General features: G+C 43.5%; 1 protein-coding gene across 2 annotated transcripts in view; it reads right to left on the bottom strand.

Annotated features, from left to right (window-relative positions):
• The window catches only part of LOC310854238 (cytoplasmic protein NCK2-like), a 33,850-nt gene extending 18,604 nt beyond the window's left edge, over positions 1–15,246 (bottom strand). For both annotated transcript variants that reach the window (XM_083758804.1, XM_083758805.1), the window contains exon 1: positions 15,029–15,246. The gene's annotated coding sequence lies outside the window, so the exon portion shown is untranslated. The remainder of the gene's footprint in view (positions 1–15,028) is intronic.
• Positions 15,247–17,600: the final 2,354 nt, after the last annotated feature.

Below are 17,600 nucleotides of genomic sequence, written 5' to 3'. Positions count from 1 at the left end.
CCGTTGTAGGAATACCAATCAACCCAGATTAATTATGCATAAGCTATTCACATAGCGATGTGCATTCCATGCTGCCACATTATCTGTTTGATAGCCGAGATGGAAGAAACATCTGACCTAAACGCAGAGCAGGCAGCAGAGCAGGCAGCAGTACGACAGTATATGGCAAGTCCATCACACATATAGGCTATATGGCAGAGGTACAGTGCATTCGTTAAATTACTACAATTTGGGCATTTAGCAGACACTCTTAATCCAGACCGATTTACAATAAGCAAGGACAATTAACACAAGGTAATACATTGAAATGCATAGAAATAGTCATCTAGGATCATAAGTAAACCAATAGGATGCTCTGTCAATAACGACCTGTCATCTGTCTAAATAACATGCCATCCAAATAGATGTTTTTGCCTTTGCGATGAGCCTGCAATTAAGGTCGACTCATCACCGGCAAGGTTTTGCCGTGAGCCCCCAGCACCCGGCCGGGCCTGTGAGCACAGAGCACTCGCGTTGTACCACTGCAACATCAAGGCTTGCTCCGTCTCACGCCCAAAAGCAAGTGCTCCTTTTACAATCTGACAGATTTTCTCATCGTACTGTAACATAACATAGGCATGTGTGTGTATAGGGTGTGTACTAGGGGCATGCCTGCCATGTGTGCATGAGAAAGGGGGAAAGAGTGTGAAAGAGAGAGAGAGAATGTGCACGCGTGCGTGCATAGAAGTGAGTGAGAGAGAAATTAAGAAGCAGAGATAAGGAGTAGAAGTCGATATATGGCGGGGTTGAAGAGATGCTCTAACTGGAGGCGTGTTGCTGATCAGCAGAGGAGGAAGAGACAAAACGCTGATTCAAGCAAATTAAAATAAATGATGGACGCTGCAGCACGTTTTCTCCAGCGCCTAGAGGAGTTAGGAGACGATTGAACCAGTGTTGGAAAAACTATACTCACATTTTGTACTTCAATAAGTATCAGTAAGTATGCAATAAGTCTAAAAGTACAGATAGGCCTACTGCAAAATTGCAAAGTACAGCACTTCAGGATGGGAATTTGGCGGTGAATTGGATCTGCTTTTTAGAGATAATCAGATCAAGCGCATCAGTCCCAACCATAGGGACTCCGAATCCCCCGTACCTAAACAGCAGATCAAAAACGACGGGTGAGACAGGTGGTAGCTGGGGTGGAGGAGGGTGAGACAGGTGGTAGCTGGGGTGGAGGAGGGTGAGGCAGGTGGTAGCTGGGGTGGAGGAGGGTGAGACAGGTGGTAGCTGGGGTGGAGGAGGGTGAGACAGGTGGTAGCTCGGGTGAGACAGGTGGTAGCTGGGGTGGAGGAGGGTGAGACAGGTGGTAGCTGGGGTGGAGGAGGGTTAGCAGCAAAAGTTTAAGCAGATAACAGCGCTGCAGTAACAGGAGGGGAAAGAAGCGTATACCACCTATGTAGACGTGCTGCGGCGCGACAGCTTGGCTGACAACACTGCAGAGCTCAAGAGTTGGATAGGAAATTGTACAGGGCAGCGATCCAGGAATCCCGAGTTCGTGTTGGCTAGACCTCACTCTCGCAGCAAAAACATATTGTACTTTTACTCCACTGCTATTATATGCCATCTTTATTTACTTACTTTGTAGATTTTGATCAGACGATGCATGGCCCACTTGCAATATCCTCCCGTCCAACCAGTGGGCCCTGGCCCACAGGTTGGAAACCGTCGGCTCATATTTCAAACAAGGCCTGTTTTCCACATCTCTCGTGGAAACAAGTTATTTTCTGCCTAGTTAGGCGGGCAGGCAGGGAGATTAAACCCTGTGTGTGTGTGTGTGAACCCCAGACAATGATAAAAGACGCTCACCACCGGCGTGAAAAATATATGCAGATGATTGCAGCGGCACTGTTCTGTTTTTGTATACTAGACTAGTGTGTGTGTGTGTGTGTGTGTGTGTGTGTGTGTGTGTGTGTGTGTGCGTGTGCGTGTGCGTGCATGCAGGAAGAACACAATGAGACAGGTAGAGGCTAGAGAGAGAAATTGATAAAAAATATCGCTAACTAACCACCTGTCAAAAGAAAACAGGATCTCAGTCCAGCATGTGCCCTTGAGAGGCACACACACACACAGTCACATGTCTCACACACACACACACACACACACACACACACACACACACACACACACACACACACACACACACACACACACACACACACAGTCCCAGCATGCAGTAGCAGCAAGCACACGCATGCTGGGAGTGTGTGTGTGTGTGTGTGTGTGTGTGTGTGTGTGTGTGTGTGTGTGTGTGTGTGTGTGTGTGTGTGTGTGTGTGTGTGTGTGTGTGTGCCTGCAGCAAGCAGCAAGCTCTGTGGGCTTTTAATAAGATGTGGGCTGGCAGCAGGACGAGGACTCCACAAACCCCCATGTACTGCATTGAAAATAACACATCTATAAGCTTCAAAGTAGAGATGTCCCGATACTGTATCGTATCGGCCCTTATTTTTCATATCGGGTCATATCGGGTCATATCGGTATCGGCGAATATGCCAGTCTAACCACCGATCCGACACAGTGATAAGGTGTTGACACTATGGCAGGTAAATGAAATGTTGGGGCATGTGGAGTTTGCTTTGGAGTTGCCCAAACTGCAAGTGCGCTACAAACACAACATGAGATATATAGCTAGAAACACAACACGAGATATATAGCTAGATAGCTCTAAACACAACACGAGATATATAGCTAGATAGCTCTAAACACAACATGAGATATATAGCTAGATAGCTATAAACACAACACGAGATATATAGCTAGATAACTATAAACACAACACGAGATATATAGCTAGATAACTATAAACACAACATGAGATATAGCTATACACACAACATGAGATCATAACACTGGTATCGGTATTCGGTATCGGCTAACACATACATTGTGGTGTCAGGATCGGATCTGGAACGAAAAAAGGTGTATCGGGACATTCCTACTTCAAAGCTTGTGAGCTTGTATATCGGCTATTTTCAAATAGCCCATGTTTTGTAATAATAATCAAAGTCCACCAAGTGACTAACTAATGTTGTCAAGTAATTGTAGTGGAGGAAAAACCTACAATATTTGCCTCCGAGACGTAGTGCAGTATAAGTGAAATATTGAACATCTCGGAAACACTCCGGTAAAGTAAAAGCAATCCCCAAAAGTGTAATGAAGTAGACAGTAGGCCTACTTGAGTACTACTTTGCACCCTTGTTGTTTTTGACAGACATTTTAGATTTTCATAGTCTCTTGAATAGTTTTCACTTCGTTTTAGTCACCTGGAATAGTGTTAGTCTAGTTTTAGCCGAATAAATATCATAAGATTTTAATTGACTAAATCTACACTGGATTTAGTCGACTAAAATGTATTTTGGTGGGCCTTGATGCCATCGTAATCACTTCCTGAAAATAGCCAATCTACAAGCTCACGATCTGCTATTTTTAAGTGTAAAATGACTTATACTGGATCTCTTGTCCACTAGTCCCTTCCTAACACTTTAGTCTAGTTCTCATTTGTTGATGAAATAAATATATTTAGTCTCAGTTTTAGTCATCATAGCTTAGTTTTAATTTAGTTTCCATTTAGTTTTAGTCAATGAAAAAAATGTAGTCGACGGAACATTTCTCGTCATAGTTTTAGTCGACGAAAACTACACTGCTTTGCACCACTGATACACACACACAGACTTATTCCTATAGGGACCTTGACTGATATAGCAATATTTAAAAAAATCTTGAATCCCATCACAATAAAAAAACTAATAATACAATTTATAATAAACATCCTCCCGAGAGCGACAGACAGAGCTGATTTGTGGTATTGCATTTACCGCGTTCGTTCAGACTTTATTATTATTCCCTGCATTCGTTTTTATTACTGAATTGTGCCATGCTAGCATCATCTGTGAGCATGCGTGCACCTCGCCTCCCTGGTGTACCCCACGTGCACCGAGGCGGAGAAAGCCCTGGCTGGCTGGCAGGACACGACTATATGAAGGAATATGATTATTGAACCCGTCGTGCTCACCGCGAGCAATTTTCAATTTCCTTCATTACAAAATCAAAAGGAAATTAAGGCGATTTGACCACAACGCTATAATTAGATAAAAGTGTCTGCTACAACATGCAGCCAAGGACCCCCAAAATGATATGCAAGGAACGCCCCCCGCCATCTGAAAATGTTCTGTGCCAGGGACCCCCAGAAGAGAAAATGTGTGTGTGTGTGTGTGTGTGTGTGTGTGTGTGTGTGTGTGTGTGTGTGTGTGTGTGTGTGTGTGTGTGTGTGTGTGTGTGTGTGTGTGTGAAACATAACATGCTGAGTGAGACAGACAGACAGACAGTTATGAAACTCTAGCTCCGTCTGTCTGTGAGGGGGTGGTAGAGAGAGGGAGACACACGGAAATCGTGCTATTGCTCGCTCTCTTTCTTTGTCCGTCTGTGAGAGAATATGAGAGAGAGAGAGAGAGAGAGAGAGAGAGAGATAGAGAGAGAAACTCTTTATATGTATCTCTCTCTTTCTTTGTCTGTGAGAGATGGGGGGAGAGAGGGGGAGAGAGAGACACAGAGAGAGAGACAGACAGAGAGACAGAGAGGGAAAGTGTGAGAGAAAGAGAGAGAGACACAGAGAGACAGAGAGAGAGAGAGAGGTTGACCGGCGTACAGTCAGTCACACAGAGAGACACTGCATGTGTACATCAGTGTGTGTGTGTATATGCTGGTCCAGAATTAACATGTATGAACCATTCCTAACCGTAAACCAAGTAAAACGTATTAAACACATGCCTAACTTTAATTTTAATGAATCAGTTAAACCTGCACTTTGTGTGTGACTGTGTGTGTGCGTGCGTGTGTCTTTTCTGATGTCACTGAGGTGACAGACTCTGCTACTGAATTATAGAATGAGGCAATGAACGGTAATGAACATGCATCAGCAGGCACGCACGTGTGCACGTGGATACGTGCACACGTATCCACACACACACACACACACACACACACACACACACACACACACACACACACACACATTCTCTGTAAACACGTGGTGCTCTGCTCTCAATCAAACCAGCATCTCCCCCCCCCCTCCCTGCGTTCCCCATGCGTATATCTTTTCTACGTCTGAGCATAGACATGGTAACGCCCCGCCTGCCTCTGATTGGCCTACCGACACTGCCGGCTTTACCAGAGTTTCCTCCGAGGTGGAAGATAGTCAAGATACATGCTGTATAGTCTGCCGCGAGGTTACTCTGTGGTGGGAAATAAATAAATAATACAAGTACAATATGTCAAGAGAATGACAGTGCGACAGTAACTTTTGTAGAAGAGGCAAACTAATATTGTTTATGCCGTTGGCCTGTTTATTTGTAAACTTGAAACATTATTGTACTGTAAAAAGGTCTATTTTCCCTTGATCTTTATATATTTTTGTATAATAGTATTAGTTTACTATAATTAGATTAATACACGATAATCAACAATAACACTTTATTTCAGAACACAGCCAAATCAATAGTACATACGTGTTCAATCAATTATTCAATCAAAGCAAACGGCACAAACAATATTAGTTTGCCTCTTCTACAAAAAGTACCCTTGCATCTCGGAGGACAGGCAAGACGGCCAGACAGGCAGTGTCGGTAGGCCAATCAGAGGCAGGCGGGGCGTTACCATGTCTATGCTCGGACGTAGAATAGATATACGCGTTTCCCACATCTATTGATCGGTGACAGACAGATAGCACCTCATCGATCAGCTCAGAAGCCAATCGATCACATTCCTCACATACAGACTAGCATGCTGCTCATATCAAAATGAGAGGATAGAAGGGAGATTGAATTTGACACCGTCCGTCACTGATATGATGGGAGATATTGAACAGAGGGTGGGGGGGGGGTTCCAGCATCACAGCATCACAATCATGTCATCAACTTCATCCAATTATGTTGGCTTTTCAAAAAATAGCAGATCTACAAGCTAACTGCCGTGCTGCGAGCCTCGCCTTTCCATTTTTTTCCTTTTTGTCTTAACAGAGAAGATAGCAGTAAGGAGGATGAGACTAGCTGGCCACTGCCACCGACACCAAGAACTCCCGGCCAAAAGCCTGTACTGTGGGAACCAACACACGGGCATCGATCGAGAGGACGTCCCACACCTACCTACGTGGACGTACTAATGAAAGATACTGGTGCGGAAAGCACAAAGGAGCTGGCCAGATGTATGGAGAACCGAGATGACTGGAAACGCCGATGGAGGGCTCGTCTGAGGACGACGTAGAGAGAGGGAGAGGAGAGTGTGGAAATCACAGTCAGTACTGCCCTATGGGGCCGAGACATGGACCCTCACAGTACAACAGGAAAAAAGCCCTGGATGGAGTCTACACAAGAATGCTACGAATGGCACTAGATGTCACATGGGCGGACCACATCAGAAATGTGGACCGTCCTATATGGGGACCTACCACGGGTCAAAGTCAGAGAGAGACGGATGAGGCTGGCAGGGCACTCCGTCAGGCACCCAGAACTTGAGGCAAGTAAATTTACCCTATGGGAGCCAACCCAGGGCAAAGCCAGGAGGGGAAAAAAGCGTACCACCTATGCAGACGTGCTGCGGCGTGACAGCTTGGCTGACAACACTGCAGAGCTCAAGAACCTCATGTTGGATAGGAAATTGTGGAGGGCAGCGATCCAGGAATCCTGAGTTAGTGCTGGCTAGACCTCACTCTCGCAGTCAACTAACTAACTGTGCTTTTATTATGAAATATCCGAGACTATTATTAAGATATTATGTAAGGTGCTTCTGAACATATTGCTAGTTTGTTTGACCTCTTCAAATTATACTCTAATCTTAAAATAATTGCCTAAAGATTGCCTGTCTTACAAGCCTGATATTGGCCTTCTAATACATGAGGGGGCTGTGTTTCTTTTTTTTTTTACTATTATTTTATTACTTATTTTTAAATAAACGTAATTGAAAAAGCACAGTGCTTTTTCAATTATGTTTCAGGGGCCCCCAGAAATGATAAATACATAATTTATATACTTTCAAAATAGCAGATCCACATCTGTTATTGTACATCTGTTTAGTTTCAAATTGCCAAAGTATGTGTATGTATAGGTCTGAAGTGGTTTTGAAATTATAATCAAAGTAACTAGTAGGAACAACTGTTTTCAAATAATTATAGTGGAGTAAGTGTATACAATATTTGACATGTAGTGAAGTAGAAGTAATTTTTTTTAAAATGGGAAGCACTCCATTAAAGTAAAAGAATAACTAAATATTGTTCATAAGTACAGTTACATTACTTGAGTACTTTCCACTACTGATGCCGGCTATTACACCCAGTGTGTGTATACCTCAATACTGTATATATCAATTACTTATACTGTCAGTCATTGATTGATTGATTGAAATATTTATTAACAGTTTGCAGAATTACAGTACATTTCAAGCACAACTCAATACAAAGACTGTTAACTGTGAGTGGACGACCCAATAAAGCATTACACTTGTTTACAAGAGGGTCCATCTTGTCCAATTCATCAAAACATTTAGAGACGTACAGATAGATAAAGGAGGTAAAAAGGGAAAAGAAACATATACTGTTACAAAGGCCAATCTCCAAACGATTATACAAAATATACATTTCCAAATTGAGTAATTTGTAAAGAGGCCTCACAGTCCTTTAGTTCTATACCGTGTTAGACATATGAAAGTGACTTACAGCATCCTTCAGATGTGTTGAAATGATGAAAATCTCTGTTCCATTTCCTTTCTTAATGAAAAACAAATCTGGATCAAAGTCAAACATCAGAGCAGGGCTATATTATAGTATATGTCCATACACAATTACACAACAAGTAGGCTACACTACATGAGTGAATGTACTGTAGGCCTACTTAGGTTTCTTCCCACAGCTGTTAGAGAATGCAGAGTTTCCCAAACTTCCTTCTCACACACAGAAGTTAACTCATATCAGTTTTTGTCTGTGTGACAAGCTTGCCATGACACAGCAGGGGGGAAAGAAATATATACCGCCCCATACTGCAGTTGCTTTTTAAGTTTAGGAAATGTCTGAATCCTCCCCACGGGGGGTTTGAAGCCTCTCAACTCTTTATAAACATGTCATCACTCAACAATTGAAAAACCAACGTTTGGGGGTGGGAGAGAGGGGGTGGGGGGCGGTTGGAGTTTCTTCCAAACAAACTCTGACACTCCAAGAAAAGTCAGTCAGCAGGGAGGATCATTTTTTTGAAGCCTTTTGGAGAAGGGAAATTATTCACTATGGCATCACATGACCTTTCTATAGCCAGTGCTATACTTCAAATCTTAAAGGGTAATAACAAGACCACTTTGGTAGAGGATTGGGTTTGTGAACTTTACCAAATGCCAAATACTGTCACAGTCACAGACTTTTGTAATTTTATTGTAGTCTAGGTCTTGTATTTCTATGTGTTGTTCCCTGGTCTAGGTTTCATAGTTCTATGTTTATTTGCTCCAGCTGTGCCTCATTTTGTAATTAACCCTCATGTGTATATCAGTCTTGTTCCCCAGTCAGTCCTTGTTGAGTCATTGTATCCTGTCACCTGTTTCAGTCTGTTTTAAGTTGTTCATGTTCACCTGTCTTCTGTAGTAAAACACCAATTCATGGTTTTGAACACTACATGCCTGGCTGTCCTGCGTTTGGGTCCTTACCTCACCTACACGTGACAGATACACATTTTCTGTGTCGGGAGGAACCCTCATATGTCCAATCCAAATTCAGTCAGACAACTCTTAGAATTAATTTAGAATATATATTTATTTATAAAGCATAGATTGGCGTCAGCTGGGCTCTGTCCCTGTAACATTAACACTTTAGTTAAGTTATAAGCCAAATAGAATTACATGGAATTAATTAAGACCCCCATGCAGGGGGGGGGTCTGTTAACGGAGTCTACAGGTGGATGCTGGGGAGGCGATGCTGGGATTTGCAAAAGCTTCATGAGCAGCAGGTTAGCAGCAAGCGAGGCAGGGAGACAGCAGCAGCAGCAGTGACGCACGTCCGCACGGCAGGAGAGAAGCCAGGAATGAGCAGGTAGGCAGAGAATATTTTTGAGCTTGTGGATCTGCTACTGTTGATGCTTTCGTCTGACACTGTAGTATGATCAGGTGTGGCGTAATGTTACGATATATATATGTACTCTATATATACAGTACATATATATCTATATTTGAACATGTTGTGTTAGGCTACATGTATGTAGCCTAACACAACATGTTAAAATATAGAGATAAGAGGCTTCTGCCCGACAGCAACGATATCAATGTGCAGCAGTGTTTCTTGACATGAAAAGGTTTGAGAGCCGACTGCTTTACACCACTGGAGAGGGAAAATTACTAACTATGGCGTCACACCGCCTAACCATGCTATGGCAGACTAGCCAGAAATAACCAGCAGCTACAGTATCATGAATCATTCATTCAACAGAAGTCATAAAACCGTGAATGTACTATTTCCTTAACTCATTCTGTACGTGAACCCCTTTTGGTGTTTCAAGCATTATTTCAGAGCGAATGTTTTTAACTCAAATCTTTGTTTCTGAGAGGTTCCTGGAACAACATATTTACAGATGGTGGTCTGTGGCCTGCAATTACATATTTTTGAGTGGTGCAACCACTCCAAGGAACAGCAATGTCCATCTTAACCTATGTGACTGTGTTACTATGAGTACCAGTAGGGGGAGGGGAAAGAGGGGAGAGTTGCACCACTCAGTTCACACGGGTGTGATTTTTTTGGGGTGTCTTTCACATGATATATTAAGCACCACTGATATAGATGAGGTTGTTCAGAAAACTGTCAGGATTTAGAAGATTTTTTTTTATTTCGATGTCAGCCCTAATTGGGTAAAAAAAAGAAAAGAAAATCCAGTCACATCTCTGGGGGTGTAGTTCTGTTCTTGGCACCGCCGTCCGGCCGTGTAACAGTGTCTCATCCGTTCGCTGCTGTGGGAACAGCCTCTGTGGTGTTTTGGGCGGAATTGTGCCCATTTTTATGAAAAAAAAACAAAGGTTGTGTGACTCAGCAATGACAAACAAATGGCTTGTGGGCAGCAGTTGCCAGATTTGTTGCGAGAGAAACAAGCAGCCAGATCTATGAAAACAAGCCAAAAACAAGCCACTACATGTGTAAATTGTAACGTTTAGCACCCTGAGCTGGAGTTGAAGACCAGTGTTGTTTTTGTCGACTAAAACTATGACAAAAAATGTTCGTCGACTACCTTTTTTCACCGACAAAAACTACATAAAAACTAAATATAAACTAAGCCATGATGACTAAAACTATGACTAAATATACTGACTCCTCGAGAGTAGTCCCTCACGTCCCTCACGCAAGGGCACGCTCCAGCGGTCCTCGACCACTTCTGACACCAATGTAACATTTAGCATGCACCTTGAGCTAGGAGTCGAACCCCGGTCTCCAACTCAGTAGACGAGGCAAGCAACAAGCCACGCCAAGAGAGAGCTAGCTCGGTTGGAGGAGCAAGTTACCGCCGGGTCTTTTGCAGAGTCGTTACAATATGATCTCTCTCTCTCTCTCTCTCTCTCACACTCACACTCACACTCACACTCACACTCACACTCACACTCACACTCACACTCACACTCACACTCACACACACACACACACACACACACACACACACACACACACACACACACACACACACACACACACACACACACACACACGTCTATGAACAACAGTTTCACAGCTTTCATCATTCTTGGAGGTGGTACTGTACGTTCGTACAGTTCGGGCATTCAAATGGAACGGCACCGGTGCGGGTAAAAAAACAGACCTATAGGCTATTAGAACTATAATAGTGGTGTTAAACCTAATCTAATCTAACACAAATGAAATAAAATAAAAATTAAAAAGATTTAACCCATTCTTACTTGAGGACGATTCTAAAAAGTCATGACACGTTTCTACGTCAGTGGTGCTCAGAATTATCTGTATTTGGCAGCGGATCCCCATCTGAATATATGTTGTTCCAGGGACCCCCCCCCCCCCCATCTGAATATATGTTGTTCCAGGGACCCCCCCCCCCCCCCCCCCCAGAAGCAAAGATTTTAGTTAAAAACGTTCGCTCTGAAAGAATATATATTCAAAGACTTGCGCCACATTTTCATGATTTTTCAAAAATAGCAGACCTACAAGCTCTTTTGCGGCACTCGGTGCCCCGCTATGAGCTTGTAGATCTGCTATTTTCCAATAGCTAAAGTACAACATGATGCTTAAAACACCAAAAGGGGTTCCCGCCCAAAATGAGTTATAGTTAAGCCTACATTCCCAATCCAACACAAATAAAATAAAATAAAAACATTGACTTAAAAGAGATGATATAAACTAGGACACTGGATAACTGTGTCAGAGCCTCAGAGGAAGTACATTTTGAATGAATCGAGTCAGACTTGGCTCACCTTGAATACCCTGTTGTCCCTTTTATTTCCAGCCCGCGACAGCTCATTTGGGAGGGGTTGGGTTGAAGCTGTATTGATCTTCTATCCCCTCGTGATAAAAAGATCCTATTTCTGGCACCACCATGGGGCTGGAGAGCCGGAATGCATGTGGCAAAGCAAATGTCTCGTAGCCTACTGCCACCCATGTGGAACATAACTAATGCATGACTCACCACATTGCAATTATCTATTATTCTATCAGCCCAGCTGAAAGTATAGTGTAGCGCTGTGAGAAGGCTGAGTTAACCCATTCAGGACAGGAACCTGAAAACACTGTTTTAAGCATTATGTGATACTTTAGCTATTGAAAAATAGCAGATCTACAAGCTCATAGTGCGGCACTCAGTGCCGATCTGCTATTTTTTTAAATCGTGAAAATGGGGCGCAGATCATTGAATAGATATTCTTTCAGAGCAGGGGGGGGGTCCCCTGGAGGCTGGAACAACATATTTTCAGATGGGGGTCGGTGGTCAATTACATATATTTTTGTGGGTCCTATAGACTCATATATGGAACTTGGCCTACCAGTGTTGGCTTAATTGCCATAGTCAACTGAGCTTTTGTTGTTGGTCGTGATCGGTGTGTTTTTGTAAGAACATACAGTAGATAGATAAAGAGAGAGACGGCCCTGTTTTAGGTGACTGGCCCCGAAACACGAACATGAGAAACGGGGGGGGGGGGGGTTGGTCACATTAGCCTCAAATCAAAACCAAAATCAAAGAACGTGACAAAGTAACAGAAACGTGATAGTCAACGTCCAACAATCAATGGTGTCGGATTACAGGCAGACGCCGACCGGGGCTTGCCGTCAACGGTTTATTATCGTCGTGTCACGCAGTGTCCGCTTGCAGTCCATTGTGTGATGTGCCCATTGTCCGCGTGCCATGTGTGCCACTGTGTACTGTACTGTGTCACCATGTCACTCGTGTATACCCATGATGTGAATGAAGTGATTCTTGCCTCCCGATGAAAAAGGATCAACTCTCTGGGAGAGTGGGGGACTAAAATCTGATACAGAGAGAAGTGTTCTTCTGCAAGTCGTATATCAAAGCAGAGAGAAACTTCATCCTCCCCTTATTCTATCTTTTCTCTCTTTCTCTCCGCGGCGACTGCTGTCTAAATATATATATATCGTATTGTCCCAGATAAGTCTCAGCCGATGGTACAAGACAAGTACAGTACGTAAAAGTCAAAAAAGGAAGCCAGTCCGCACACTGATCATAAGCTCCCAGGTAGATCGGGTGCGGAGTTGCTTTTTCAGAGAATTGTTTGAGATGTGCGTGCTTCCCTTTGGACTCTATTTCACAAGTAGGCCTACATGAAAGTAAAAGTATGCGTCGCACACTGAGCCACGGTCGGACTCAGAAGGAGAAGTCGGTGACCGCGATGCATCCATTACGATGTGAAGATGAATCACGGACCGTGTGTCCTCTCGCCAAAACACACTGGGTTTGAAATTTGAATGCATGCAGGTCACCAGTGTTTCCAGAGAGAAATAACTATAAGCAACATCAATGTAGACATGAAAACAAGCCCCAAAGAAGCCACTATTATAGGCCACAGGAGCAATTTAAACCTCCAATACCTCCAAATAGCCAATGTACAATCTACAAGATCACAACATGTTGGGCAGCAGTGGCCTAAGGGTTAGAGGAGCGCCCTTGTTGCCGGTTCGATTCCCCGGGCGGGCAGGAAAAATCTGGGTCGGGAAGTGATTGGTCATCACTCACCCAACAACACCGCTGAAGTGCCCTTGAGCAAGGCACTGAACCCCCACCTGCTCCAGTGGAGCTGCTTAGTGGCCAACAGTATAAGGCTCCCAGGTTTTAATGTGTGTTTCTATGTGCAGGGCGTTGCTGAAAATGAGCACTTGTGCTCAGCTACTACCCTGTAGCCATGCAACACGTTGCTATGAAGCCACAGAGTCATCATAAGACCTCTGATTAACAAAACAGTTGTTGTTGTTGTTGCTGCTGCTGTCGGGCAGAAACTTAATTTTGTAAATGAATGCCCTACTTACACAACAGCATAATAACTATATTCGATCAATTGGAACAAAAAACGACAGAGAAGTTGTGCTTCTCGGCCATCCAAATCGTACGTCGTCAGGACTTTAGAGAATTCAGGTCACATTTTTCTTATTCAGGAATCTTCAGGAATCATTCCTGAAGAAGATGCCAGTGATGGAAACGTTGAATTACTAAACCAGTGGAGCTGAGTTATTCCCTTGCGGACTCTATTTCTTTCTCCTGTACTGCCATGTGTCCACTCCAGCACCTGGGCTAGAGTGGATGTGCATGCTCTATTACCTTTGATATTTCACTTTCAAAACATGTTGGGGTCATTGTGTTTCGCCTGATATTAATTTGATCAGACAGCTATTTTCATCCATCCATATTCAACCGCTTATCCGTAGTTGGGTCGCGGGGGCAACAGCTCCACCAGAGTGCTCCAGACTTCCCTCTCCAGAGCCACATTAGTGACTTCCTCCCTGGAGGATCCCGAGACGTTCCAAGGCCAGTGAGTCGATGTGTTTCCTCCAACTGTGCCTTGGTCTGCCCCGGGGTCTCCTCCCAGTGGGACGTGCGTCGAGGACCTCCCTAGGGAGACGCGCGAGAGGCATCCTAACCAGATGCCCGAACCACCTAAGCTGGCTCCTTTCCAGGCGAAGGAGCAGCGGTTCTACTCTGAGTCTCTCTCGTGTGACTGAACTTCTCACCCTATCTCTAAGGGAGATGCCAGCCACACTGAACAACAACACGCTGCCACATCAGAGTGTGTATAGAGGCAGTGCACCTGCACAGATTACAGCATCAGTGTGCATTGGTATATAGACATAGGCATACAGGCTGTATGCATACAGGTGTATAGACATACACAGGCTATAACTGTGGATGAAATGGAATATCTCTATATACTGTAGCCGCTGTTGTGATAACAAGTGATTTCATTTCAAAGTGATTCACAAACCCAACAAGGTTTAGAATGATTATGATGCTATTTTAATAAGGCGAGGAGGACCCAGAGGACCCTGACTTCACGGGTTCATTCACGCGTGGAAATGCATTCCGACGCAAATAATGGCACCATTATAAACGCGTGCTCGTTTTCGTGCGTAAACAATCAGTCTCTCCCTCCCTCCCTCCTCGCATGCAGCCCCGTGTGGACAAAGAGAATTACAACCCCGTACGCTGCAATAATCCTCTCATCATCATCATCATCATCGTCACAAATAAACACACCTCACACTAAAATTATCTGTGGAAACAACATAATTAAGCCGCCAACAAGTGATACATAGCCAGCACGCACGCACGCACACACACAAGCACGCACGCACGCACACACACACACACACACACACACACACACACACACACACACACACACACACACACACACACACACACACACACACACACACACACACACACACACACACTCAACTGCGCTTTCTTTCTTTCTTTCTTTCTTTCTTTCAGCAAATTAACTTTACGCTTACCTTATGGTGGAGTGTGTGTCTGTCATTCAGCTCAGAGATGAAGTGAGTTTATAGTGTTACATAATAGCTATGAGCGGCTGTAGTAAATATAGTAATCCTTGTTATCCCAGGCTGGAGAGTGAGTGACCGTTTATTCCCCTCCTGTTGTTACTAGTTGTGTTCAGTTCACACAATAAATACAGACAGGACCAGCATGCATGCATGCAGCTGCGGCGTCTCTCTCCTCCTCCTGACTGTAGCCTACTATAGCCTACTGTCTCTTTCCCATTATCTCTCTCTCTCTCTGGCGGTGACGTCAGATCTGCCATGAGGGAAGACACGCCCCCTAGGGCCCTATATCTCACTGGTTCCCCCAGGGGTCCTTGAGGGAGTTCCAGGGGGTCCCCAGGTAAATGATAGTTTGGAACCAAATGGACCCGATTAACATTGATTTTACACTATAATTTGGGGTTAAATGGGGGTCCGTAGACTAATGCATGTCAAACTGGGGGTCCTTGAAATGAAACGGGTTGAGAATCACTGCTAGAGCCATAAACATCTTTTCTTATGGGGGGTCCCTGGCATATCTTTTCAAATGGGGGTCCGAGGGCTCATTAGTATCAATTTGGGGGTCCTTGACATGAAAGAGTTTGGGAACCACTGCTATAGCTTATCTAGACTGAGTGTCAGAGCATTGCAGTTTGGACTTTTCTGTTTGGATGTATTGATTGATTTATTAACAGTTTGCAGAATTATCTAAGAGGAAAAGAAACAGAACTGAAAACTAAAGGACTACACAAATGTTTTTTTCTTATTTAGATACTTATTTATTTTGTTTTGTGTATACAAGTGCAAGTGCAATGTGAGTGTGTGTGTGTGAATGTATTGTATGTAATGTATGTTATAAAAAAAAAGTCAATAAAAATATTATTGAGCAGAGGCACATCTCAGGAAAAAAAAGAAAAGAAAAAAAAACAGTTTGCAGAATTACGGTAAATTTCAAGTACAACTCTATACAAAAACTATTAACTGTGAGTGTGGACGACACCATTACACTTATTTACAATAGGGCCCACCATTTTCAATTCATCAAAAGTATGGGCTGTCAAGAGTAGCCTTGTTAATAAACCAGACTAATATCGCACGGACCGCGGGATATTAGTCTGGGGAGGCTCAGCTTGGATTTCATTTCCAGGGGGGGCGGGTTGAAACATTTTCTCTTTGACGCAATTGGTCAGAGCTACTGTCAGTCAAAGGTCTCAAGCATTGAAAGTCACTGTACCAAAGCCCGCCCATATTGCATACCGTGTCCCGATTGGCCGCCCCATTTCTCTGGTGTAGGAAATGGGCGTACAATTGAGCCTCTCCAGACCGTAATCCGCCGGCAGGCAATTTATTTTTGCCAACGGCTGATTCGGTCTGGTTTATTAACCAGGCTATGTCAAGAGGGCAAGAAAGTAGTTTTTTTGCCACTCAGTAGGCGATCCCGCATAACTTCTGGTATGATGATGTCACATGCATAATCTCTGCAACTTTTTCCTGCGGCAGCTTAAGAAGTTTAAAGTCAGTTAAGCAGCCATGACTCACTTCTATAGGGCCACTATTGAAAGTGTTCTTACCTTCTCCATGCTTGTCTGGTTTGGTCACACAACCTCTCAAGACAAATCGAAGCTGCGGAAAGAGTAGTACGTTGTGCATCAAAAACCATTGGATGTAAGTAGCCTCCCTACACTTTCCTCACTCTACTCCACCAGAATAATTACTAATTAGGAAGGCTAAAAAAATCATAGCAGACAACTCCCATCCTGGATATTAGCTCTTCAATCTCCTCCCATCAGGCAAGAGATTGTTTGAAAGTGAAAAACCCCTTTAAAACGACTTTCCGTCATTTAGGCCGTCATCAGGATAAATGAGCCAAAAAAGAAGAAAAAGTTGAAATAATGTAGAAACAAGCTAGGTTTCTGCCCGGCAGCTTTTATACTTCCATGACCAGTTCTGACCACTAATGTCCATTTGAACTATGGCTTTAAACGGACAACATCGAAGTGCTTGTCTTAAACCTCTCTTAAAGCTTTTTTTGATTAATCAAGCACGGCTGAAGAATTGCACAGTTGTCAAGACGAAGAACCATCTAAGTCCATACTAATTAATCATAATGTATAAATTGGTCAGGACAGATACTTTTCAGGGAGGGGTCAGAATAAATTATGGACTTAGTTGGTTATTCGCTGGTTAACTTATTTGTGCCAGGGACCCCATGAGAGTTGATTGTCTTCCTTTTTTTAATTATTATAATACAAAAACACCTGAAAATGTATTCCTGTTAATTAGAGCTGGGGAGACATACCTGTTACTTGTTCAGTGATACATTCAGGTGTTTTTCTTTCCCCTCCCTCCCAAGTCTAAATCAATTATTTATATCTGAATATAGAGCTTTCAGTTAAAAAGAATATCACTTACACTACCTTTGAGGAATCCTTTTCTTTGCAGTGCAACTTATCCTTGTCCAAGTGCTCCCTCTGCTGAACACATTCCGCAATTACAATTAAAACCCAAGCAGTGTAATCTGTCTCAACGCAAAGTTTTATTAATT

This window comes from Protomyctophum parallelum (genome assembly GCF_964188405.1).
Source record: "Protomyctophum parallelum genome assembly, chromosome: 23".
In the NCBI taxonomy this organism is placed as follows: Eukaryota; Metazoa; Chordata; class Actinopteri; order Myctophiformes; family Myctophidae; genus Protomyctophum; species Protomyctophum parallelum.
Note: the sequence above shows the minus strand (reverse complement) of the source record. Positions and strands in the feature narration are given on the sequence as shown.